The following is a 25,284-nucleotide window of genomic DNA, read 5'->3' as shown; positions in this document are numbered from 1 at the left end:
GTTTAGGCACACGGGGGCTCTCCAAACGCGACATGGTGTCCGCTAAAGATTGGAGCCAATTTTTCATTAAAAAAGTCAAATGGCGCTCCTTCCCTTCCGAGCCCTGCCGTGCGCCCAAACAGTGGTTTACCCCCACATATGAGGTATCAGCGTACTCAGGACAAATTGGACAACAACGTCCCTGGTCCAGTTTCTCCTTTTACCCTTGGGAAAATAAAAAAATTGTTGCTAAAAGATCATTTTTGTGACTAAAAAGTTAAATGTTCATTTTTTACTTCCATGTTGCTTCTGCTGCTGTGAAACACCTGAAGGGTTAATAAACTTCTTGAATGTGGTTTTGAGCACCTTGAGGGGTGCAGTTTTTAGAATGGTGTCACTTTTGGGTATTTTCAGCCATATAGAACCCTCAAAATGACTTCAAATGTGAGGTGGTCCCTAAAAAAAATGGTTTTGTAAATTTTGTTGTAAAAATGAGAAATCACTGGTCAAATTTTAACCCTTATAACTTCCTAGCAAAAAAAAAAATTGTTTCCAAAATTGTGCTGATGTAAAGTAGACATGTGGGAAACGTTATTTATTAACTATTTTGTGTCACATAACTCTCTGGTTTAACAGAATAAAAATTCAAAATGTGAAAATTGCGAAATTTTCAAATTTTTTGCCACATTTCCGTTTTTTTCACAAATAAACTCAAAAATTATCGACCTAAATTTACCACTAACATGAAGCCCAATATGTCACGAAAAAACAATCTCAGAATCGCTAGGATCCGTTGAAGCGTTCCTGAGTTATTACCTCATAAAGGGACACTGGTCAGAATTGCAAAAAACGGCAAGGTCATTAAGGCCAAAATAGGCTGGGTCATGAAGGGGTTAATGTATGAATTAATATAAAAATTCAATTTGGTGACAGAAGAAAAAACATTTTTTTGTATTTTTAATGTGTTTACAACAGGTGCAAGTTGTAGGACCACATATGTAAGACCCCTTGGTGAAAAATCTTGTTCAGTCTTGGAATACAGATTCTTTCAAGAACTGACGACGGGAAAGAATTTCCCTCAAGGTGTGCTCCTTTTTAGCTACAAAATTAACGGTTTGAGAGAGAATTTCCTTCAATTCTTTATCCTGATTCCACATGGGGATGAATTTTGAATGGTATTTCTAATGGCATTAACTTGTGGACTGAAGGTACTTGTAAAGGTAACTTGATTGTGACTTTTATTCACATCGATTGCTACTACTAGTTACCATTGTGTCGCTGTTTTTATTCTTGACAATGTTATCTCAAGGGATAACTACTTTACAACAATCTTCCTTTGATATGATTGACCTCTTGACAGTAACATGTTTCCAACTTGGAGTTCCTCTTAGATCTATAAAATTCTCCCACGGGGATATTTTTAATAACATGTTTGGGGAGGCATGATTTAGCTTGTAGGATAGAGTTTGATGCAGTATTTTTCCTGTAAGAAAAAACAATAATGATAATGAATTTCTGCCCTTATTTGGGGTAATTGCTATATTTAAAAAGGTGTTTTATTAAAATATCAATAGCTAAATTATGTGGTAAAGATTGATATAATGCTACCACATCACATGTCATCCGTATACAAGTTTTTGGTCATGGTGTGCAATCTAAAGAGGATATTACATGATTGGTGTCCCTAATATATCTAGATAGATTAAAGAATAACGATAAATTTAGTTTTTCCCCTAAACTGCCTATACCTGCAACTATGGGTGCAAATGGGGAGACATTCCTTGTGGATTTGGAGCAGGGATTGCAAAATTGGGGTTTACTGGGTGCGATACAAATAGAATCTTCTGAAAGTTTCTTACTCCCAGAGCAAATCCCTCTGACAAGAACTGTAGCATTTCATTATGAAAAATGGAAGTGGGGTTATGGCTCAGTTTGTGATAAATGTTATCATTGTTCAACATTAATAGATTTAGTTTTTCTTACAATCGCGAGGCAGTGTAAACAGAAGAAAGTTGTGGCTAGTGCAAAAATTATCCCTACTTTGGGAATTTCAAGAGCTTATTTCAGGGCTAAATGCAGAAGTAAAAGCTTTTTCACATGGCATCCAAAAATTATGCTTTTACTTAAGAAGGAAAAATGTGTGCTTAGCCATTTTCAAAGTGAGGAAAAAGTTATCATTTTTTGGGATCTGCACCAGATTTGCGGTTCTCAAAATGAGTAAACAATTGCAATAGCTTTTTATTAAACCTTCCAAATATTACCCCTTTATAAGGGAGCAGGAACAGGCTAGCTGTTTTCAAAGTGAAGAAGCAATGGCTCATTGACAACAACCCTTTGAAAAAATGATCCCTATTTTGTGAGCTATTTGATGTTTGTGCACATTAGAGTAGAAACCGCACCAGCAACACAGTCTATCACAAGAAAATGCAATTTGCAGCAAGGAGATGTGAGACTGGCCTAGCTGTGCAGTGTCAATTGCATAAGCGGCATGGTAGAGAATTAAGACATTAAGACTGGGCAAGGATGGAGATATCTGGCAGTGTAGGGCCAACAACGGCATCCACAGGAGCAGCAGTACCATAGTATAGATGGCATGATAGACAGAGAGTAGATGCCCTGCTGAGTACAGGCTATCAGCATTTTTGGCAGCAGATCTGCGTAGGATACAGACAATGGACAGCAGGCAGTCAGATGGTATGGCCAATTTAATCATTGGTATCAGTATCAGGTGAATAAATGTCAGCACTGATCAGTGCCTGATTCATTTGTGTAGTCCTCTCTTTGACATTAAACTTGAAGTTGAAAATGGCAGTACACCTATAGGCAAACTGGGCCAGTTCTTACTACTGGTGCAATCTGCTGAGCCAGAAATCCATGTTATCAGGGTCCATTATGTCTACGGTAGAAAGGGCACAATGCAGATATGACTGAATCTGGCTGTTCAGACAGTGTGATTCTATTTGCTGATGTGCATCAGGTTGAATCAGGGGCAGAAAAAATATTTGGTCCATCTTGTCATAAGTACTGTATTCGCTGGTGTTGTCTTGGTTGTTTGCTTTAGTGCCGACACAAGTGGGGGAGGGCCACTTTAAAAAAATAATTCACAATTTCAATTAAAATATGTTAAGACAGAGTCACTTCTCACAGAGAAACCATCAAACATGGGAGTAAAGGAGTCTGGGGACAAATGCCAGGAGAGTACAACAAAGGCAAAGGGGTAAGGCAAAATATAGTCAAATGTCAAAGTCCAAGGTCAGGCAGCAAAAGTCAAAGTGTAACACACCAGGTAACCGGTTGTTACACTGATGTTGCCTTCCTTTTGGGGAGGGCGATATCATGTTTGGAGGCAAGGAGGATTCCCGTTACCAGGTAACGCACCTACTTACAACACATTCTGAATCCAGGCCAGAAGGGGGAGCTCAGGACCCGGATTCAGGGGAGCTTCCCCAGCTTTAAGTGTTCTGGCCTGGAGGAGGAGTTAGACAGTCTGGAGCAGACAGCGGAGCCATGCAGCCAGGACTGAGCTGCAGCTCCAGGAAAGGAAGTGAACCCGAGGGGTTGAATGTAGTAAAGCATCTGAGGAAAGAAGCACAGAGGGAAATACTGTATTCGCTGGTGTTGTCTTGGTTGTTTGCTTTAGTGCCGACACAAGCGGGGGAGGGCCACTTAAAAAAAATAATTCACAATTTCAATTAAAATATGTTAAGACAGAGTCACTTCTCACAGAGAAACCATCAAACAGGGAGTAAAGGAGTCTGGGGACAAATGCCAGGAGAGTACAACAAAGGCAAAGGGGTAAGGCAAAATATAGTCAAATGTCAAAGTCCAAGGTCAGGCAGCAAAAGTCAAAGTGTAACACGCCAGGTAACCAGTTGTTACAGTGATGCTGCCTTCCTTTTGGGGAGGGCGATATCATGTTTGGAGGCAAGGAGGATTCCCATTACCAGGTAACTCACCTACTTACAACACATTCTGAATCCAGGCCAGAAGGGGGAGCTCAGGACCCGGATTCAGGGGAGCTTCCCCAGCTTTAAGTGTTCTGGCCTGGAGGAGGAGTTAGACAGTCTGGAGCAGACAGTGAGGAGAGAGGAGTGGAGAGCAGACAGCGGAGCCGTGCAGCCAGGACTGAGCTGCAGCTCCAGGAAAGGAAGTGAACCCGAGGGGTTGAATGTAGTAAAGCATCTGAGGAAAGAAGCACAGAGGAAGGAAAGGGGCTCAGAGGGGAATTGTGACCGGGCACCCTCAGAGACGAAGCGCAGGACCCGGGCATCGGGAGCCCGAGGCTGTGTTGTACTCCAGGTCGCACGGCATAACCGGAGGGCATAGGACTTTATGTTATTTGCCCACACCCACATCTGAAAGTGCAGCAGCACACTAAGATCCCAGGTCGTGATAGAGACCCTATAAAAAGGCTCAAGCTGCCCATCATACAGGTAACTGTCCCAGGACAGGAGAGAGGACTTTGTACAGAAGCCACAGCTAGCAAGGACCTCGCATACGAGCGTGAGTAGGAAGGCTTATGGACCTCACCTGGGAGAGGGATCACTGTTGTGAATTCCGCTCTTGGGCTCCCTCTGGTGGTTGTAAGTGGCATTTTTGCGAGTTCTGCTCTTGGGCTCCCTCCGGTGGTTTTAAGTGGTACTGCTGCTCCTTGGATTTAGTAGTCAGCAGCTGCTTCCACTGATTGTCTTTCTGGCTCGACTATTTAGCCTGGTTCTATCCTTCAGCCTGTGCCAGTTGTCAATGGTTCCTGGTTGGATTCACATCACTGCTTGGATTTCCCTGATATTCTGACCAGTTCAGCAAAGATAAGTCCTTGCTTTGTTCTTTTGCAGTCCACTTGTTGTGGACTTAATCTTTCTGCACTTTCTATGTTTTTTCTAGTCCAGCTTGTCAGTATGGATTTATTCAGTTTAGCTGGAAGCTCTGGGAAGCAGATTTACCCTCCACACCTTTAGTCAGGTGTGGAGATTTTTGTAAACTCTGTGGTGGATTTTTCTAGTTTTTAATACTGACCGCACAGTATTCTGTCCTGTTCTTTTTATCTAGCTAGACTGGCCTCCTTTGCTACATCCTGGTTTCATTCTGCGTATGTCATTTCCCTCTCCACTCACAGTCAATATTTGTGGGGGGCTGTCCAATCCTTTGGGGATTTTCTCTGAGGCAAGATAGCTTTCCTGTTTCTATCTTTAGGGGTAGTTAGTTCTCCGGCTGTGACGAGGTGTCTAGGGAGTGACAGGAACATCCCACGGCTACTTCTAGTGTTGTGTTAAGCTCAGGAACTGCGGTCAGTACAGGTACCACCTCCTCCAGAGCACGTCCCATGTTACTCCTAAACCACCAGCTCATAACAGATCACCTTTGCCTCCAGGCCAGCCAGACCACATCACCACCTGTTCCTGGTACCCTGGACTGTGGACTGCTACCATCAGTAAGCCAGGTAAAGACATTCCAACTCTGTGTCCTCTGTTGTGAATTTGGATTCTGGGCTCCCCCGGTGGCCGCTTGTGGAATTGGACTTGTCATCCTCTTTCCTGTTTCACCTGGTTCCATCAGTAGTGGGTGTCGCTATTTAAGCTCATTTCTCTGGTGGTTTCTTGCCGGTCAACAATGTTATCTGATGCCTCTCAGTGCTTGTTCCTGCTTCTGACAACTACTAGATAAGTTGGACTTTTGTCCATGTTTCGTTTTTGCCTATTTGTTCCAGTTCACAGCTGAAGTTTTGTTACTGTGTCTGGAAAGCTCTCGTTGATCAGGGATTGCTACTCTGGCGTTATGAGTTAATGCCAGAGTTTAAGGTAATCTCTGGATGGTGTTTTGTTAGTGTTTTTCTGCTGACCATGAAAGTATACTATCTGTCTTCTGCTATCTAGTAAGCGGACCTCAAATTTGCTAAGACTATTTTCCTGCTGCGTTTGTTGTTTCATCTGAACTCACCGTCATTATATGTGGGGGGCTACTGTCTTCTTTGGAATATTTCTCTAGAGGTGAGCCAGGTCTTATATTTCCCTCTGCTAGCTATTTAGGTCTTAGGCCAGAGCTGGGCATCTAGCAATAAATAGGAAATGCTACCTGGCTATTTCTAGTTGCGCGGCAGGCTTAGTTCATGGTCAGTATAGTTCCATCTTCCGAGAGCTTGTCCCTCTATAGGCTTGCTATGATCTCTGCCTGCAGAGATCATGACAGTTTGACCGGCCAATAAAGTGTTAAAGACCCAGGTTGAGAAAGGAGAGTTATAAGAAGTCTGCTGGAATTTTTTTTTTTTTTTTTTTCCTCCAGTTTGCCTTGCTGCAGTCTTTTTTCTCTCTCTCCTCCTAATCTCTGTATGGCTCTGTGTGCACCTGACAATAATGGATCTTCAGAGTGTAACTGCGGGTTTGAATAATCTCATCACGAAAGTACAAAATTTACAAGATTTTGTGGTACATGCTCCAGTATCTGAGCCGAGAATTCCTTTGCCGGAGTTCTTCACAGGGAATAGAGCTAGCTTCCAGAATTTCCGAAATAATTGTAAGCTTTATTTGTCCCTGAAGTCTCGTTCAGCTGGAGACCCTGCTCAGCAGGTTAGGATTGTGATTTCCTTGCTCAGGGGTGACCCTCAAGATTGGGCCTTCTCATTGCCAGCAGGGGATCCTGCGTTGCGCGATGTGGATGCGTTTTTTCTGGCTTTGGGCTTGCTTTATGAGGAACCTCATTTGGAACTTCAGGCAGAAAAAACTTTGATGGCACTATCTCAGGGGCAAGACGAAGCTGAGGTTTACTGCCAAAAATTCCGTAAATGGTCTGTGCTTACTCAGTGGAATGAGTGCGCCTTGGCGGCAACTTTCAGAGAAGGTCTCTCTGATGCCGTTAAGGATGTTATGGTGGGGTTCCCTGTGCCTGCAGGTCTGAATGAGTCCATGACAATGGCTATTCAGATTGATAGGCGTCTGCGGGAGCGCAAACCGGTGCACCATCTGGCGGTGTCTATGGAAAAGACGCCAGAAAGTATGCAGTGTGATAGAATTCTGTCCAGGAGCGAGCGACAGAATTTTAGACGGAAGAATGGATTGTGCTTCTATTGTGGGGATTCTACTCATGTTATATCAGCATGCTCTAGGCGTACAAAGAAGCTTGATAAGTCTGTTTCCATTGGCACCATTCAGTCTAAGTTTATTTTGTCTGTAACCCTGATTTGCTCTTTGTCATCCATTGCCACGGACGCCTATGTTGACTCTGGCGCCGCTCTGAGTCTTATGGATTGGTCCTTTGCCAATCGTTGTGGTTTTGATTTAGAGCCTTTGGAGACTCTTATTCCTCTGAAGGGGATTGACTCCACCCCATTGGCTAATAATAAACCACAATACTGGACACAAGTAACCATGCGTATCAATCCGGATCACCAGGAGATTATTCGTTTCCTGGTGCTGTATAATTTACATGACGATTTGGTACTGGGATTGCCATGGTTGCAGTCTCACAATCCAGTCTTGGACTGGAGAGCAATGTCTGTGTTGAGCTGGGGATGTAAGGGTATTCATGGGGACTTACCTTTGGTTTCTATTTCGTCGTCCATTCCCTCTGAAGTCCCTGAGTTCCTCTCTGATTATCAAGACGTCTTTGACGAACCCAAGCTTGGGTCGTTACCTCCGCACCGTGAGTGCGATTGTGCCATAGATTTGATACCGGGTTGCAAATATCCAAAGGGTCGTTTGTTTAATCTGTCTGTACCGGAACATGCTGCTATGCGGGAATATATAAAGGAGTCTTTGGAAAAGTGACATATTCGTCCATCTTCTTCTCCCTTGGGAGCTGGGTTTTTCTTTGTCTCAAAAAAGGACGGCTCTTTGAGACCATGTATTGATTATCGGCTTCTGAATAAGATCACTGTTAAGTACCAATACCCATTGCCATTGCTTACTGATTTGTTTGCTCGTATAGAGGGTGCTAAGTGGTTCTCTAAAATTGATCTTCGTGGGGCGTATAATTTGGTGCGGATCAGGCAGGGGGATGAGTGGAAGACCGCATTTAATACGCCCGAGGGCCACTTTGAGTATTTGGTCATGCCTTTTGGTCTTTCTAATGCCCCTTCAGTTTTCCAGTCTTTTATGCATGATATTTTTCGTGATTTTCTGGATAAGTTTATGATAATATATCTGGATGATATTCTGATTTTTTCTGATGACTGGGACTCTCATGTCCAGCAGGTCAGGAGAGTTTTTCAGGTTCTGCGGTCTAATTCTTTATGTGTGAAGGGGTCTAAGTGCGTTTTTGGGGTCCAGAAAATTTCCTTTTTGGGGTATATTTTTTCTCCCTCTTCCATTGAGATGGATCCCGTCAAGGTGCAAGCTATTTGTGACTGGACTCAGCCCTCCTCTCTTAAGGGTCTTCAGAGATTTTTGGGCTTTGCCAACTTTTACCGCCGATTTATTGCTGGTTTTTCGGATGTCGTTAAACCACTGACTGATTTGACCAGACATGGCGCTGATGTTGCTAATTGGTCCCCTCATGCTGTAGAGGCCTTTCAGGAGCTTAAGCACCGTTTTGCCTCTGCCCCTGTGTTACGTCAGCCTGATGTGAATCTGCCTTTTCAGGTTGAGGTTGACGCTTCGGAGATCGGAGCTGGGGCAGTGTTGTCGCAGAAAGGTTCCGACTGCTCCGTCATTAGGCCTTGTGCCTTCTTTTCTCGCAAATTTTCGCCCGCAGAGCGGAATTATGATGTTGGGAATAGGGAGCTTTTGGCCATGAAGTGGGCGTTTGAGGAGTGGCGCCATTGGCTAGAGGGGGCTAAGCATCAGGTGGTGGTGTTGACTGACCACAAAAATTTGATTTATCTTGAGACTGCCAGGCGCCTGAATCCTAGACAGGCGCGCTGGTCTTTATTTTTTTCTCGCTTTAATTTTGTGGTGTCATACCTACCGGGTTCTAAGAATGTTAAGGCAGATGCCCTTTCTAGGAGTTTTGACCCGGACTCTCCTGGTAATGCTGAACCCACAGGTATCCTTAGGGAGGGAGTAATTTTGTCGGCCGTTTCTCCTGATCTGCGGCGGTCCTTGCAAGAGTTTCAGGCGGATAGACCGGATCGTTGTCCGCCTGATAGACTGTTTGTTCCGGATGATTGGACCAGTAGAGTCATCTCTGAGGTACATTCTTCTGCATTGGCAGGTCATCCCGGAATTTTTGGTACCAGGGATTTGGTGGCAAGATCCTTCTGGTGGCCTTCCCTGTCACGAGATGTGCGAGTCTTTGTGCAGTCATGTGACATTTGTGCTCGGGCCAAGTCTTGTAGTTCTCGGGCTAGCGGACTGCTGTTGCCCTTGCCTATTCCTAAGAGGCCTTGGACACACATCTCGATGGATTTTATTTCAGATCTGCCTGTTTCCCAGAAGATGTCTGTCATCTGGGTGGTCTGTGACCGTTTCTCTAAAATGGTCCATTTGGTTCCTCTGCCCAAGTTGCCTTCTTCTTCTGAGTTGGTTCCTCTGTTTTTTCAGAATGTTGTCCGATTGCACGGTATTCCTGAGAATATTGTTTCTGACAGAGGTACCCAATTTGTGTCTAGATTTTGGCGGGCATTCTGTGCTAGGATGGGCATAGATTTGTCTTTTTCATCTGCTTTTCACCCTCAGACTAATGGCCAGACCGAGCGGACTAATCAGACCCTGGAGACATATCTGAGGTGTTTTGTCTCTGCTGACCAGGATGATTGGGTTGCTTTTTTGCCATTGGCAGAGTTCGCCCTCAATAATCGGGCCAGCTCTTCCACCTTGGTGTCCCCGTTTTTCTGTAATTCGGGGTTTCACCCTCGATTTTCCTCCGGTCAGGTGGAATCCTCGGATTGTCCTGGAGTGGATGCGGTGGTGGAGAGATTGCATCACATCTGGGGGCAGGTTATGGACAATTTGAAGTTGTCCCAGGAGAAGACTCAGCGTTTTGCCAACCGTCATCGTCGTGTTGGTTCTCGGCTTTGTGTTGGAGATTTGGTGTGGTTGTCTTCTCGTTTTGTCCCTATGAGGGTCTCTTCTCCTAAGTTTAAACCTCGGTTCATCGGCCCTTATAGAATATTGGAGATTCTTAATCCTGTTTCTTTCCGTTTGGACCTCCCTGCGTCCTTTTCCATTCATAACGTTTTTCATCGGTCGTTATTGCGCAGGTATGAGGTACCTGTTGTACCTTCAGTTGAGCCTCCTGCTCCGGTGTTGGTTGAGGGTGAGTTGGAGTACGTTGTGGAGAAAATTTTGGACTCTCGTGTTTCCAGACGGAGACTCCAGTATCTGGTCAACTGGAAGGGTTACGGCCAGGAGGATAATTCTTGGGTCAATGCATCTGATGTTCATGCTTCTGATCTTGTTCGTGCCTTCCATAGGGCTCATCCTGGTCGCCCTGGTGGATCTGGTGAGGGTTCGGTGCCCCCTCCTTGAGGGGGGGGTACTGTTGTGAATTTGGATTCTGGGCTCCCCCGGTGGCCGCTTGTGGAATTGGACTTGTCATCCTCTTTCCTGTTTCACCTGGTTCCATCAGTAGTGGGTGTCGCTATTTAAGCTCATTTCTCTGGTGGTTTCTTGCCGGTCAACAATGTTATCTGATGCCTCTCAGTGCTTGTTCCTGCTTCTGACAACTACTAGATAAGTTGGACTTTTGTCCATGTTTCGTTTTTGCCTATTTGTTCCAGTTCACAGCTGAAGTTTTGTTACTGTGTCTGGAAAGCTCTCGTTGATCAGGGATTGCTACTCTGGCGTTATGAGTTAATGCCAGAGTTTAAGGTAATCTCTGGATGGTGTTTTGTTAGTGTTTTTCTGCTGACCATGAAAGTATACTATCTGTCTTCTGCTATCTAGTAAGCGGACCTCAAATTTGCTAAGACTATTTTCCTGCTGCGTTTGTTGTTTCATCTGAACTCACCGTCATTATATGTGGGGGGCTACTGTCTTCTTTGGAATATTTCTCTAGAGGTGAGCCAGGTCTTATATTTCCCTCTGCTAGCTATTTAGGTCTTAGGCCAGAGCTGGGCATCTAGCAATAAATAGGAAATGCTACCTGGCTATTTCTAGTTGCGCGGCAGGCTTAGTTCATGGTCAGTATAGTTCCATCTTCCGAGAGCTTGTCCCTCTATAGGCTTGCTATGATCTCTGCCTGCAGAGATCATGACAGTCCTCCATTTATTTGCCGGCATACACCATCTCTGCCCAGTACACCGGGAGCCCTGGGGACCCTGCTTCACCTGTGGGAAGCGTCACCATCTATGCTGCAGTAACATCACCCCAGAGGACCCCTTTATGCAGCGTTGGTCCCTACTGACCAAGAACCACAGGTGGCAAAGACTTAAAAGACTTTTTCCTTTGAATTGAGTGCCCAGGGCCACGGACCATGTCGCAGCCACCGTGACATCCCCTTTAAGTGCGACTGGACCCGGTTCCAAGTATCCCCACAGCCATGGTGGGCGACTGAAGAGTATATCAAAAGTAAAGGGGCAGTACAACCGAGTACTCAAAGGGCAAAATCCGAGGTCAGGCAATAAAGATCTGAATAACTGAACACAATGCACAAGGCTCACATCCCACTGAGCAATGCTATGACTGGCAATGGTCTCATCTTTGTCAGCCTGATAAATAGCCAGGTAACCACCCAGAACAGGAGACACCTGGAGGAAACCTTGCAAGCTCAACCAGATTGTGCAGATGGGCTGTCATTCACCAATCAGACAGCCCAGTACACCCCTGACTCAGATTAGGTGGCAGAGCTGTCACTCACCGAACTGACAGCCACGCACACCCCTGATTCTATAGGGCATCTGAGCTGTCACTCACAGTGTCCCAAAGACACCGTGAGTGTTTGAATCAAAACTATTGCATTACAGAATTCCAAGAACTTTGCTTTGATAATTTACAACAATTTTGCCTCTTTTGTCCCTGTCCTGTGCAGGGTGTAGACACGTGGGAAATTGTTGACTTTGCAGGATGCTGTGAAGGTTCTCCTGGTCAGATATGCAGTCAGCAAATGTCCACTCTCCAAAAGCTTCACTGAGCTTATCCTGGTAATATTGCAATTCACCATCCCAAAAATATCATTACTAATTTGAACAAAAATTGTCAATTCCAAAGAAGAAATTTTCATTTACAGAATTTAAAGATCCAATTTACAAAAATGTTGCTGTCAGGACTCTGAACATTTTTTACCTTTTGTGCATTACTGCCCTTTTCCAAGATGGCGTCTTTGGTCTCATGTGCACTGTGTCTTCCTGCTATAAAACTCCACCCCAGCCTTCAGTCTGTGCTAGAGTATTCTGCCTTGCCTCCAGCTCCTGACCTCTGATTACTCCCTGGCTATATACCTGCTCCAGTGAACCTGTGTAGTGATCCTGCTACTCTGCTCTGAGTTCCTGCTGCATACACCAGTTCCAGTAATCATCCTTCATCTGCTGCTCATGTTTACTTCCATCTGCATTTGCTGGACATGTAAGCATTTGCTGCTCTGAAAAAACCAGAGACTATTAACCAGGCCTCCCTGGTTGAGCTAAGATATGATTTGAACTGCCTTATAAGCATATCTATCTGTGTTTGAACTAAGACAAGGATTTATTCGTGTCAAGTTTCCTCAAGAATAACTGTGCTTCATAGACTTTCTGCTTGATTGCATTTTCCTCTGAAGTTTCCTATAGACTGCTGAGCTGCATTTGATATTTGCACCAAGTGCTGTGGACTTGAGTTTCTCTCTGCACCTGTTTGAATCACCGTGTGATAATATAGACTTTACCACTTATAAAACTGTGTCCTGTAGTTGTCTTGTTCCACGCAAAGAGTCTCCTGAGTTATCACCTATAATTATTACAGGATACTCTAGCCTAAAAAAAAAGGAGACTGCTGGAACAATGACTGCAGAAAGCAGACTAGAGCAGGTGTTTTCCATAATTAGATCACTGTTTGAAAGATGTGGAAGGTCTGCAAAAGAAGTTTGGAAGCTTTAAACACAATCAGCAAGTGTTTGGACAAACTTTGTAGGACTTAAGCAACCGCATGGCAGCTCAGGAAAACAAACTTGCTGGCATAGAGTCCCAGTATGGATGGGCTTTTCAGGACATAAGCACGCAAATAGCTGCACAAGTGACTTTACCCTCTGGGCAACCGCCACCAGCTAGCCCACCTAAGTTGCCCCCAGATTTAATGGTGATTGCGACAAATTTCGTGGTTTTGTGAATCAATGTATGCTATATTTTGATGTGCATGCTGACCGTTTTCCTAATGATAGATCCAAAGTATTGTGTGTAATAATGCTGCTGACCGCACGAGCGCTCGCCTGGGCGAATCTCATGATTGAGTCTCGTGACCCACGGTTAAAAAGCTTGGATGATTTTTTGGCCGCTATAGCATTAATGTTTGATGACCCTAATTGCCATGCAACCGCTGAATCTGCTTTGTTGTCTTTACGCCAGGCTAAACGTTCTGTTATTGAGTATGCCACTGAATTCAGGAGATTAGCGGTAGATACCAATTGGGACAGTTATGCACAATTACCTATTTTTAAAAGGGGTCTGTCTAGTATTATAAAAGATGAACTAGCTCACTCTGAGTCACCACATTAATACAAGTATCCAAAAGATAAATGTCAGGCCGCACCCTAAAATAGCATTGTCTCTGTGGACATAAGGGCGCACGTCCTCACCAGCAACGTTTCGGTCCGAAGACCTTTGTCAAGCACAGTACAAAACATTCCAACCACCATTATATATCCTTAAACCCTCCCCATCAATTAACCCACAACCAATGGGGACCCACAATATAGTAGAAAAAACACATACACCGATACAATATACATATATAAAAATACAAACAACATTATAAGAGTAGCTATCAGTACATCTCCCTCTTTAGTGCTTAACCGACATCTCTGATCATTCACATCTATAAAACTTAATCCCACGATCAACAATATAGTTACCAGCTCCCAGCATGTAAACAAACTCCCTCGACCTATCAGGGCAATGCACCAACGGTTGTCATGGTACCGCAGGCGTGTTCATGCGGGACGCCGCTCAATCAGGTAACAGTGCCGACCCCATGTGACCGCACCATACCCAACATGCAACGCTCCCCACTGCGCACGCTCACGGATCCCTCTCCAACCATGCATGTCCCGGAATGGATCACACCCACTATTAGTCACACAATGCTGTATGACGTAGCGCACATCAGTGCGCAAGTCCAGAGTCTCTTTCATGACCGCGCATATACCGAAATGGATCCCGCCCACTATTAGTCACAAAATGCTGTGTGACGTAGCGCACATCAGTGCGCAAGTCCAGAGTCTCTTCTACGACCGCGCAGGTCCCAAATCCGGATCCGCTCATACACATGTCCATGGCATCACGATCTCCATTAACTCCAATGCGCATGTCTAAGTCCCCATACTCAGCGGCTTCAATGCGCCTGTTACAAAGCGTCCATATCGATGTCACTAATGGTTAATGCGTATGTCCAGGGAGAGCTCCATCATTCAAGTCCAAAAGGAAGCAGTTTATTCATCCAGATCATATTACTGAGCATCCAACATTTTTTTCTCGCAGGGCAATGATAATCATATACATCTCTTACAATATTTGTGGCCACCTATTCAAGATCTGTAATGAAAGGTCAAAATACATTCGGGTTGCACAATACACAGTAAACCACATCCCATTAAATCCATATATATACTATAGTATAGCCACAAAAATAAAAGTAAACATTATATGTCATATTAGGAGTCATTTCTCTACTGTTAGCAAATACACTCACTGGCCACTTTATTAGGTACACCTGTCCAACTTCTTGTTAACACTTAATTTCTAATCAGCCAATCACATGGCGGCAACTCAGTGCATTTAGGCATGTAGACATGGTCAAGACAATCTCCTGCAGTTCAAACCGAGCATCAGTATGGGGAAGAAAGGTGATTTGAGTGCCTTTGAACGTGGCATGGTTGTTGGTGCCAGAAGGGCTGGTCTGAGTATTTCAGAAACTGCTGATCTACTGGGATTTTCACGCACAACCATCTCTAGGGTTTACAGAGAATGGTCCGAAAAAGAAAAAAAATCCAGTGAGCGGCAGTTCTGTGGGCGGAAATGCCTTGTTGATGCCAGAGGTCAGAGGAGAATGGGCAGACTGGTTCGAGCTGATAGAAAGGCAACAGTGACTCAAATCGCCACCCGTTACAACCAAGGTAGGCCTAAGAGCATCTCTGAACGCACAGTGCGTCGAACTTTGAGGCAGATGGGCTACAGCAGCAGAAGACCACACCGGGTACCACTCCTTTCAGCTAAGAACAGGAAACTGAGGCTACAATTTGTACAAGCTCATCGAAATTGGACAGTAGAAGATTGGAAAAACGTTGCTTGGTCTGATGAGTCTCGATTTCTGCTGCGACATTCGGATGCTAGGGTCAGAATTTGGCGTAAACAACATGAAATCTTTGGGATGTGGTGGAACGGGAGATTCGCATCAGGGATGTGCAGCCGACAAATCTGCGGCAACTGTGTGATGCCATCATGTCAATATGGACCAAAATCTCTGAGGAATGCTTCCAGCACCTTGTTGAATCTATGCCACGAAGAATTGGGGCAGTTCTGAAGGCAAAAGGGGGTCCAACCCGTTACTAGCATGGTGTACCTAATAAAGTGGCCGGTGAGTGTATATCTAACATATAAACAACCAGGCTTCTATTTACAGGCATTAACATCATCTTTAAATTAGACAAAAACCAACTCATAGTAGAAATGGATATATATAATAATATCCTATGCAATGATATACTAGACATATCACTAATACCGACCCCATCCCACCATCCATAATGTACAGCACAAACAGGGGGGATATCAGTGAACAAATTTTAAGGGATGTTATACCTACCTACTCATATCATAATTATAAAATTAAAAAAATAAGAACCAAAGAAATCTATAACATGGTTAAAAACAATATACCGAGGAGGAATCACAATGGACCCACAAAACGCTAGAGAAGGCAACTCTGCTGGTATTCGATATTCATTCCTTTAGGGCAAAGTGTATCAAGCTCAAATATCCATTTTAGCTCTTTTCTCTTCAGGAGAGCAACCCGATCACCACCCCGTCTTAACACAGGAACATCATCAATAATTCTGTAATTGATTAATTGAGTGTCCAAATTCATGAAAATGTCTTGGAACCGGAAGTTCAATTAATTTAGTTCTGGTGGTGCTTTTATGTTTGTTAATCCTAATTCTAACTTCCTTCGTGGTCTCCCCTACATAGTAGAGGCCACATGGGCAGCTCAGGACATAGACCACAAAACTACTTCTTCGTATCTCATACTTTTTACCGGTGTATGGATGGCAAAATGAAGTTCCCTTCACCAAATTATTGCAACACACACATCCGAGACAAGGGAAATTACCCAAGCTCGGACGGCGCAAAGTAGTTTGTGGGTCCCTCCTTGAGCTACCCACCTCAGATAGCACCAATTCATCCCTTAAGTTTCTATTCCTCCTGTAAGAAAACAAAGGGGGCAATTGGAACTCATTCACGTTGGCATGGCCTCTACCAAGTAGTGGCCAATGCCTCCGTATAACTTCCGAAATTTGATTACTTAGACCATTATATGCTGTTACAAACGGGATTCTTTTATTTGACTCACCAGCCACCCTAGGGTTAAGAAGCTCATTTCGTTCTTTGGATAAGGCTTTTACTTTGAACCCATCCAAATCAACCTTGGGATAACCTCTTGCAAGAAATTTCTGGCACATTTCATTCAGTCTCTCATCAATGAGGGTATCACTAGAGACAATTCGTCTCACCCTCAACAGTTGACTCTATGGCAAAGATTCTACCATACGACGTGGATGTTCACTAGAAAAGTGCAGCAAAACATTTCTGTCCGTGTGTTTAATGAACAGATCTGTATGTAAAGAACCATTGATCTTATAGACACAAGTATCCAAAAACGGCATACTCGTCTGAGAACACTCCATGGTGAATCCCAACCCAGGGTGAATGTTATTTAGGTACACATAGAACAGCTCAAGTTCATCTCGATCCCCATCCCATATCAGGAAGACGTCATCGATGTAGCGCCGCCAGCCCCTGACATGGCCCCAAAACTGAGCTGTACACATGCTCACCCTCCAGGACAGCCATATAGATGTTGGCATAGGTGGGGGCCACATTGGACCCCATGGCTGTCCTGCGGCGCTGCAAGTAGAACTCATCCCCAAAGAGGAAAAAATTCCTCCCGAGGATGAACTCCAGCAGCGCCAGGGCAAACCGTGCACAGTCCGGAGCCATGTCGGAGCCGGCAAGCGCCACACCGACCGCCAACAACCCCCTGACATGTTCGATAGATGTATATAAAGCAGTAACATCGAAAGAAACCAACCATGTGGACTCCTCGACCTGCACACCCTCCAGGGACCTAATGAAATCACTTGTATCCCTTACATAAGAGGGTGCGGAAGTGGCAAATTTTCTCAAAAGTTGATCCAAAAAGATTGCCACTTTGTTACACAGAGAACCCCTGCCCGACACAATCGGCTGGCCAGGGGGTCTCTGTAGATCCTTGTGGATCTTTGGAAGGGTGTACAGGACAGGAATCACCGGATGCTCAACTTTAAGATATTTGGCCAATTTGGTGTCAATAAGACCATCATTTAATGCCTCATTTATCATTGTATTCAATTCCAACTTGTACCTCTGGGTTGGGTTCACCTGCAACCTCTCATAGACATTAGTATCTGAGAGCTGTGACCTTATCTCACCAACATATTGAGCAGTATCCATCACCACCAAAGCCCCGCCCTTGTCGGCTGGCTTTATGGTGATGGATTTGTTTCTCCTCAGCACCCCAATTTCCCTACGTTCAGCATAAGACAGATTAGAGCGACCCCTCCTCCTTCCATTTTTCCTCAATTTAGCTATATCAGCTTTCACAAATTTACAGAAAGTATCTATAACAGGATCCTGTGTAGGAGGCATAAAGTCACTTTTATTGTAAAGACCAAACGCATCAAGGGAAAGATGTGCTGGTGAAACCAAGGTCACAACCCTCTCTTTATCCGAAAAAAATAATAATGCCAATTTCACACGACGCGTCCCGCATGAACACGCCTGCGGTACCATGACAACCGTTGGTGCATTGCCCTGATAGGTCAAGGGAGTTTGTTTACATGCTGGGAGCTGGTAACTATATTGTTGATCGTGGGATTAAGTTTTATAGATGTGAATGATCAGAGATGACGGTTAAGTACTAAAGAGGGAGATGTACTGATAGCTACTCTTATAATGTTGTTTGTATTTTTATATATGTATATTGTATCGGTGTATGTGTTTTTTCTACTATATTGTGGGTCCCCATTGGTTGTGGGTTAATTGATGGGGAGGGTTTAAGGATATGTAATGGTGGTTGGAATGTTTTGTACTGTGCTTGACAAAGGTCTTCGGACCAAAACGTTGCCGCAGGAGGCAGAATAAAATGTGAGCTGCTTTTCTTCACTTCCTGGTGTGGCGCTGTCCGTTTTTTCATTTGCAGAGACATTAATACAGCATTGTGTGCGCATAGACATTCGCCTTACTGAGCGTAGGCAGGAGAAATTTTCTGCTTATAACCGTATTTCTAACTTTTCCCTTCCTTCCAAAGAGCCTGCAGGTAAAACCTCTTGGGAGGTGGAGGAGGTGCCCATGCAAATTGATTCTGTTCAGAGGCGCGAGATCAATGAGCGCTGGGAGCATTGCCTTCGTGAAAGTCTATGTTTCTACTGCGGCCAGTCTGACCACTTCTTGATCAATTGTCCTAAGTGTCCTAGATGGCCTAACAAGGTGCTAGCAGCAGTAGGGGAGTATGACAACTGTGATGATGAATCTGACATCTCTGAATGTAACCTGCCTTTAAACGCTGTATTCCATTCACTTTCTATGACTTCACCCCCCAAGGAGCTGAAGGAAAAGAACTCTCACTGTTCTCTCCCTATTAAGATCCTGTGTTCAGGACAGTGGATTTCCAGTGCAGCTATGATTGACTCTGGTGCAGGTGGCAATTTCATGGATATCGCATTTGCCAAGGAACATGGTATTGAAATTCAGCAAAGAGCCTCTCCAATTACCATGGAAACAGTGGATGGGTCACCTTTAATCTCTGGGCCAGTGGATCAGGAGACCGTACCCCTTGAAATTGTGTTGGAGACTAATCATCAGGAGCAACTTTCTTTCTTGCTAATTTCTTCTAATTTTCCTGTGATTTTAGGCATTCCTTGGTTGCGTTCTCAGAACCCAATTATCAACTGGGAGACCAAGGAGATTACCTTTCCAACAAGGAGCAACTCAGCGTTAACAGAAGCTGTCCCGGAGTCCACGGCTACGGAACCACATGTACAGGTATTTTCTTTACCTCCAGCATATAAAGAGTTCTCTGACATCTGTGACAAGAAGAATGCAGATCAGCTTCCTCCACACAGGCATTATGACTGTCCCATTGAGCTGCTTCCTCGGGCAGCTATTCCTTTTGGTAACGTATACCCTTTGGCGGCACCTGAGCTTCAAGCCTTAAAGGATTATATTGATTAAAATCTGGCCAAAGGCTTCATACGTCCTTCTTCCTCACCAGCAGGGGCACCTATATTTTTTGTAAAAAAGAAGGATGGGACCCTGAGACCCTGTGTTGACTATCGGAACTCAATAAGATAACCGTATGAAACCGTTACCCTTTGCCTCTGATTCCCGAATTACTGGAAAGAGTCCGCCATGCTAAGGTGTTCTCTAAACTGGATCTTCATGGGGCTTATAATTTAGTGCATATTCGTCCAGGGGATGAGAGGAAGACAGCATTCAGATGCCGGTATGGACACTTTGAATATCTTGTGATGCCCTTCGGGCTTTGTAACACCCCTGCAACCTTTCAACACCTTGCTAATGACATTATCAGAGATTTGTTGGACCAGTTTGTGGTGATCTATTTGGACGATATACTAATCTTTTCTGACTCTTTACAGGAACATGAAGAACATGTCAAAACTGTTTTAAGATGTCTGAAAGAGAACCATCTGTATATTCAGCCAGAGAAATGCGAGTTCCATCATTCTGAGATACAGTTCTTAGGTTATATCATCTCTCCCCAGGGGCTGAACATGGAATCTGGTAAGATTCAGGCTATCCTTGACTGGCCGATACCCAAGAACGTTAAGGAGGTCCAACGTTTTATTGGTTTTGCAAATTTCTACAGACGCTTCATTCAAACTTTTTTCTGATATTGTCCGTCCCATTACTTCCTTGACAAACAAGGAAAAGCCTTTTAAGAGGTCATCACAGGCTCAAGAAGCTTTTGATCGGCTTAAGATCTGTTTCACATCAGCACCGCTGTTGATACACCCAAATCCAACACTTTCATTCATTGTGGACGTGGACGCTTCTGATAATGCTTTGGGGGCTATTCTCTCGTAAAAAACTGGAGAGAAGAGTCTGTTACATCCTTGTGCTTTCTTTTCCCGTAGACTAACCTCAACAGAGAAGAATTACGATGTGGGAGACAAGGAATTGCTGGCTATTATTGCGGCTTTCAAAGAATGGAGGCATCATCTGCAAGGAGCTGCACAACAGATCATAGTACTAACTGACCATCGCAATTTAGAGTTCCTTACATCCGTTAGATGTCTTTCTCCTCGTCAGGCTCGTTGGAACTTTTTAAAATCAATTTAACTTTGTTATCTCGTACCGTCCAGGTTCTCGTAATGGGAAGGCTGATGCTTTATCCCGAATCCATGCTGCGGATTCCGTACCTGGAGCCCCGTCCAAGACCATTCTATCTGATGCCAATTTCATCGGAGTTATCCACGATCAGGACTTGTAAAAGTAGTGCAGGGAGGCCTATGACGGTGATGTATTTCTGGCCAACCCACCTGTGGATATTAATCTTGTCTTTAAGGGTGACATGTGGTTCAGAGATCGACGTATCTATGTCCCTGAGGTCGTCCGTCTGCAGATCCTCAAGTTGGTACATGACTCCAAGTTGGCTGGTCACAGGGGGGTACAGAAGAAACAAGAGTTCCTGAGCCGATTCTTCTGGTGGCCAACTTGCCTGAAGGATACCAAGGACTATGTTCTCTCTTGCAAGGTATGTGCCCATTACAAGACTCCTCATGTGGCACCTACTGGTCTTCTACAACCATTACCTGTTCCGTCCCGCCATTGGGGGTCTATATAAATGGACTTTATTGTGGAGCTGCCTACATCGGGGGGCATGAATACAATCATGGTGGTAGTTGATTGCCTGACTAAAGCTGCTCATTTTGTTCCATGCACCAGCCTCCCCTCAGCTAAAGATACAGTGAACTTGGTTATACAGAATGTCTTTCGGTTGCATGGGGTTCCGGATGAGATCATCTCTGACCGTGGAGTGCAGTTCACTTCAAGATTCTGGAAGGGTTTTGCTCTGCACTCAATATTAATGTCTGTATCTCTTCCGCTTACCATCCCCAGACAAATGGTCAGACTGAGCATACCAACCAGACACTGGAACAATATCTAAGATGCTATGTCAGCCATCTCCAGGATGATTGGTTGGAGTTGCTGACGTTAGCCAAATTTTCATATAATAATTCTCAGAGCGCCTCCACTAAATTTACACCTTTCTTTGCCCATCTGGGTTATCATCCGTGTATTTTATCTATGTCTCCAATTAATTCTCCAGTTCCGGCAGTGGAGGAAAGGCTGACTGCGATGAGACAAAATCTGGAGGTTCTGAAGGAATCCCTGACCACAGCTCAAGAACGTTATAAGAGATCGCTGATAGATTCTGTAAACCTGCACCCATGTTCAAGGTAGGAGATTCCGTGTGGTTAGCAACTAAGAATCTGAAGTTAAACATTCCTTCACAAAAACTTGGACAGAAATTCATTGGCACTTTCAAGATCAACGGTATTGTGAGCTCTGTGGCCTGCCGGCTGAAGCTGCCTAGGACTATGAAGGTGCACCCAGTTTTTCATGTATCTTTACTAAAGCCTGTATCTCCTAATACCTTCCAGGGACATGTTGTGCCACCTCCTCAGCCTGTGGTGATTGATGGGCAAGAACAATTTGTGGTGGAGGAAATTATTGATTCCAGGCTCCAATATTTGATAAGATGGCAGGGAAATCCCCCTGAGGAAGACTCTTGGGAACCTGTGGAAAACATCAATGCCCAACAGAAGATTTCTCGTTTTCATCAGAGATTCCCTGAGAAACCAGGTCCAGGATCATCCTGAGGCCACTTCTAAGGAGGGAGTAATGTCAGGACTCTGAACATTTTTTACCTTTTGTGCATTACTGCCCTTTTCCAAGATGGCGTCTTTGGTCTCATGTGCACTGTGTCTTCCTGCTATAAAACTCCACCCCAGCCTTCAGTCTTTGCTAGAGTATTATGCCTTGCATCCAGCTCCTGACCTCTGATTACTCCCTGGCTATATACCTGCTCCAATGAACCTGTGTGGTGATCGTGCTACTCTGCTCTGAGTTCTTGCTGCATACACCAGTTCCAGTAATCCTCCTTCATCTGCTGCTCATGTTTACTTCCATCTGCATTTGCTGGACATGTAAGCATTTGCTGCTCTGAAAAAACCAGAGACTATTAACCAGGCCTCCCTGGTTGAGCTAAGATATGATTTGAACTGCCTTATAAGCATATCTATCTGTGTTTGAACTAAGACAAGGATTTATTCGTGTCAAGTTTCCTCAAGAATAACTGTGCTTCATAGACTTTCTGCTTGATTGCATTTTCCTCTGAAGTTTCCTATAGACTGCTAAGCTGCGTTTAATACTTACACCAAGTGTTGTGGACTTGAGTTTCTCTCTGCACCTGTTTGAATCACCGTGTGATAATATAGACTTTACCACTTATAAGGCTATGTGCACACATAGCGGTTTTTACGGTGGAACCGCAGCGTTTCTGCAGCTGCGGGTCCGCAGCAGTTTCCATTGCGTTTACAGTTACATGTAAACCCTATGGAAACCGCAATCCGCTGTGCACATGCTGCGGGAAAAAATGCGCAGAAACGCAGCGGTTTACATTCCGCAGCATGTCACTTCTTTTGTGCAGAATCGCTGCGATTCTGCACACATAGGAATGCATTGATCCGCTTACTTCCCGCATGGGGCTGTGCCCACGATGCGGGAAGTAAGCGGATAATGTGCAGATGGTACCCGGGGTGGAAAAGAGGAGACTTTCCTCCAGGCCCTGGGAACCATATTTGTGTAAAAAAAAAAAAAGAATTAAAATAAAAAATAATGATATACTCACCTCTCAGCGCTGCACGCGGCCGTCCGGTCGCAGGGTTGCTGTGCGAGCAGGGCCTGAGATGACGTCGTGGTCACATGACCGTGACGTCACGAAGGTCCTTCTCGCACAGCATCTTTGGAACCGGACCGCCGCTTGCAGCGCCGAGGAGATCGGCACGTCAGAGGGTGAGTATAACCATTTTTTATTATTTTTAACATTACTATTGATGCTGCATATTGCTCCATATGCAGCATCAATAGTATAGGCGTAAACCCGCAGCGGAAACCATAAAACAAACCGCAATAAATCTGCAGGGATAACTGCAGCGGTTTTGCCCTGCAGATTTTTCAAATCCGCTGCGGGAGAACCCGCAGAGGACCCTGCAAAGTGTGCACATAGCCTAAAACTGTGTCCTGTAGTTGTCTTGTTCCATGCAAAGAGTCTCCTGAGTTATCCCCTATAATTATTACAGTTGCACTTTCTGACCTTCCCTTTCCACTGGTACAATCTTGCACACAGTGCTACTAGTAAAATCACCCCAGATGCAAGCACAATAAAATTTAATTTCACAAAAAATTACACAGAACAGTGATATGGAACGCCCACCAGGGCCATGGGGTACTCGGTACCGGGTCTTGTCGGCTTAAAGGGGGATGTCAAGGTGGTGGCGACCTGGTCCGTGGCCCTGGGTGCCCATGTTAAAGGGAAAGTCTTTAAAGGGGTTTTGAATAAAGTTTGTGTTCGTGACGCCACCTGTTGTATTCGGTCAGTGGGGATTGACGCTGCTTAAAGGAGTCCACTGGGGTGATGTTAAGGCAGCTGAGATGGTATAACTTGCCACAGGTGAAGTATATCTCCATGGCTCCTGGTGTATAGATGAGGATGGTGAGTGGTGCAGTAAAGAATGGAGGACACAGGTTTGCAGTCTCCTTACCTGGTTTACTGAATTCTTCAGGCAGCCACAGTCCAGGGTACCAGGTCACATGTATAGGCAGGGTCCGGCCAGCTTGGAAGCGAACTCAGAGTCCCCTTTACCAGATGGAGATGAAAGCCTTCCTACCAGCGCTTTGGTGTAGTAGTCCCTTACTGCCTATGGCTTCTTGCAAGGTCCTCACAGTTCTCTCTGTCCTCCATGAAGGTTAGGACACAAACCCATATGGCAGGTGGCTCGAGCCTTTTTATAGGGTCTCTATCACGACTCAGGCTCTATGTGCCACTGTGTCTCCTGGGTGTTAAGGCAGACAGGTTACGTGTAGTCTAGCTGTCCTGCCAATTTCTGATGTGCCTCTTAGATTCTGACACAACCTCAGTCTTTCAGCTACCGGTAACTGCGCTTTGCAGGGAGGTAGCCCAATCGCAGCTGTCCTCCCCACTTGTCACTCGCCTGTGCTTCGCTCTCCTGCATGCTCAATACAAATCTGTTCTTCCCTCTGTATTCTCTCAATCCTGGAGCTGCAGTACCTCTGGCTGCACGGCCCCTCACACTGCTCTCTGCCTCAGACTGCTCCAGTCTGCTGTCTGGCACAAACTAACTGACTTTCCCTCCAGACCAGAATATATATAGGGGAGCTATCCATAAGCTGGATCAGAGCTCCCCCTTCTGGCCTGGAGTGTGAACATGTTGTATGCTTGTGATTACCTGGTGAAAGATATCTTCCTTCGCTTCAAAGCGTAACATCACTCTCCCCGTGAGGAAAGCACTGCCACTGTGACAACGAGGACCCTGGGGCATCACAGATATGTATTGAAAATTTTATGCCAGGAGCTTGATAATTTTTTCTTTTGGCAAAATTTTGCAGGCCCAGCTTTTTTCATAACATAACGGCAGCTAGGTATCTGCTATTGAGGCTGAGCGCTTGTGATTCACTCAGATAAGGCTGTACAAATCAGGTAGTTAGGCATCTTTAGAACATCGGGAGGTGACTCGTTGGTCTGCAAAGTCCTTCTTAATAACCCCCACTAATTCCCTTTTCTACTTCCATGTGAGGTTGCCAACTCGATTTTTTCATCTTTGTGGAAAACTTTAAAAAAAATAACAGAGAAACAATATTTTGTATGCATATATTTAAAAACCATA

This window comes from Ranitomeya variabilis, chromosome 2, assembly GCF_051348905.1.
Source record: "Ranitomeya variabilis isolate aRanVar5 chromosome 2, aRanVar5.hap1, whole genome shotgun sequence".
Classification (NCBI taxonomy): Eukaryota; Metazoa; Chordata; class Amphibia; order Anura; family Dendrobatidae; genus Ranitomeya; species Ranitomeya variabilis.
Note: the sequence above shows the minus strand (reverse complement) of the source record.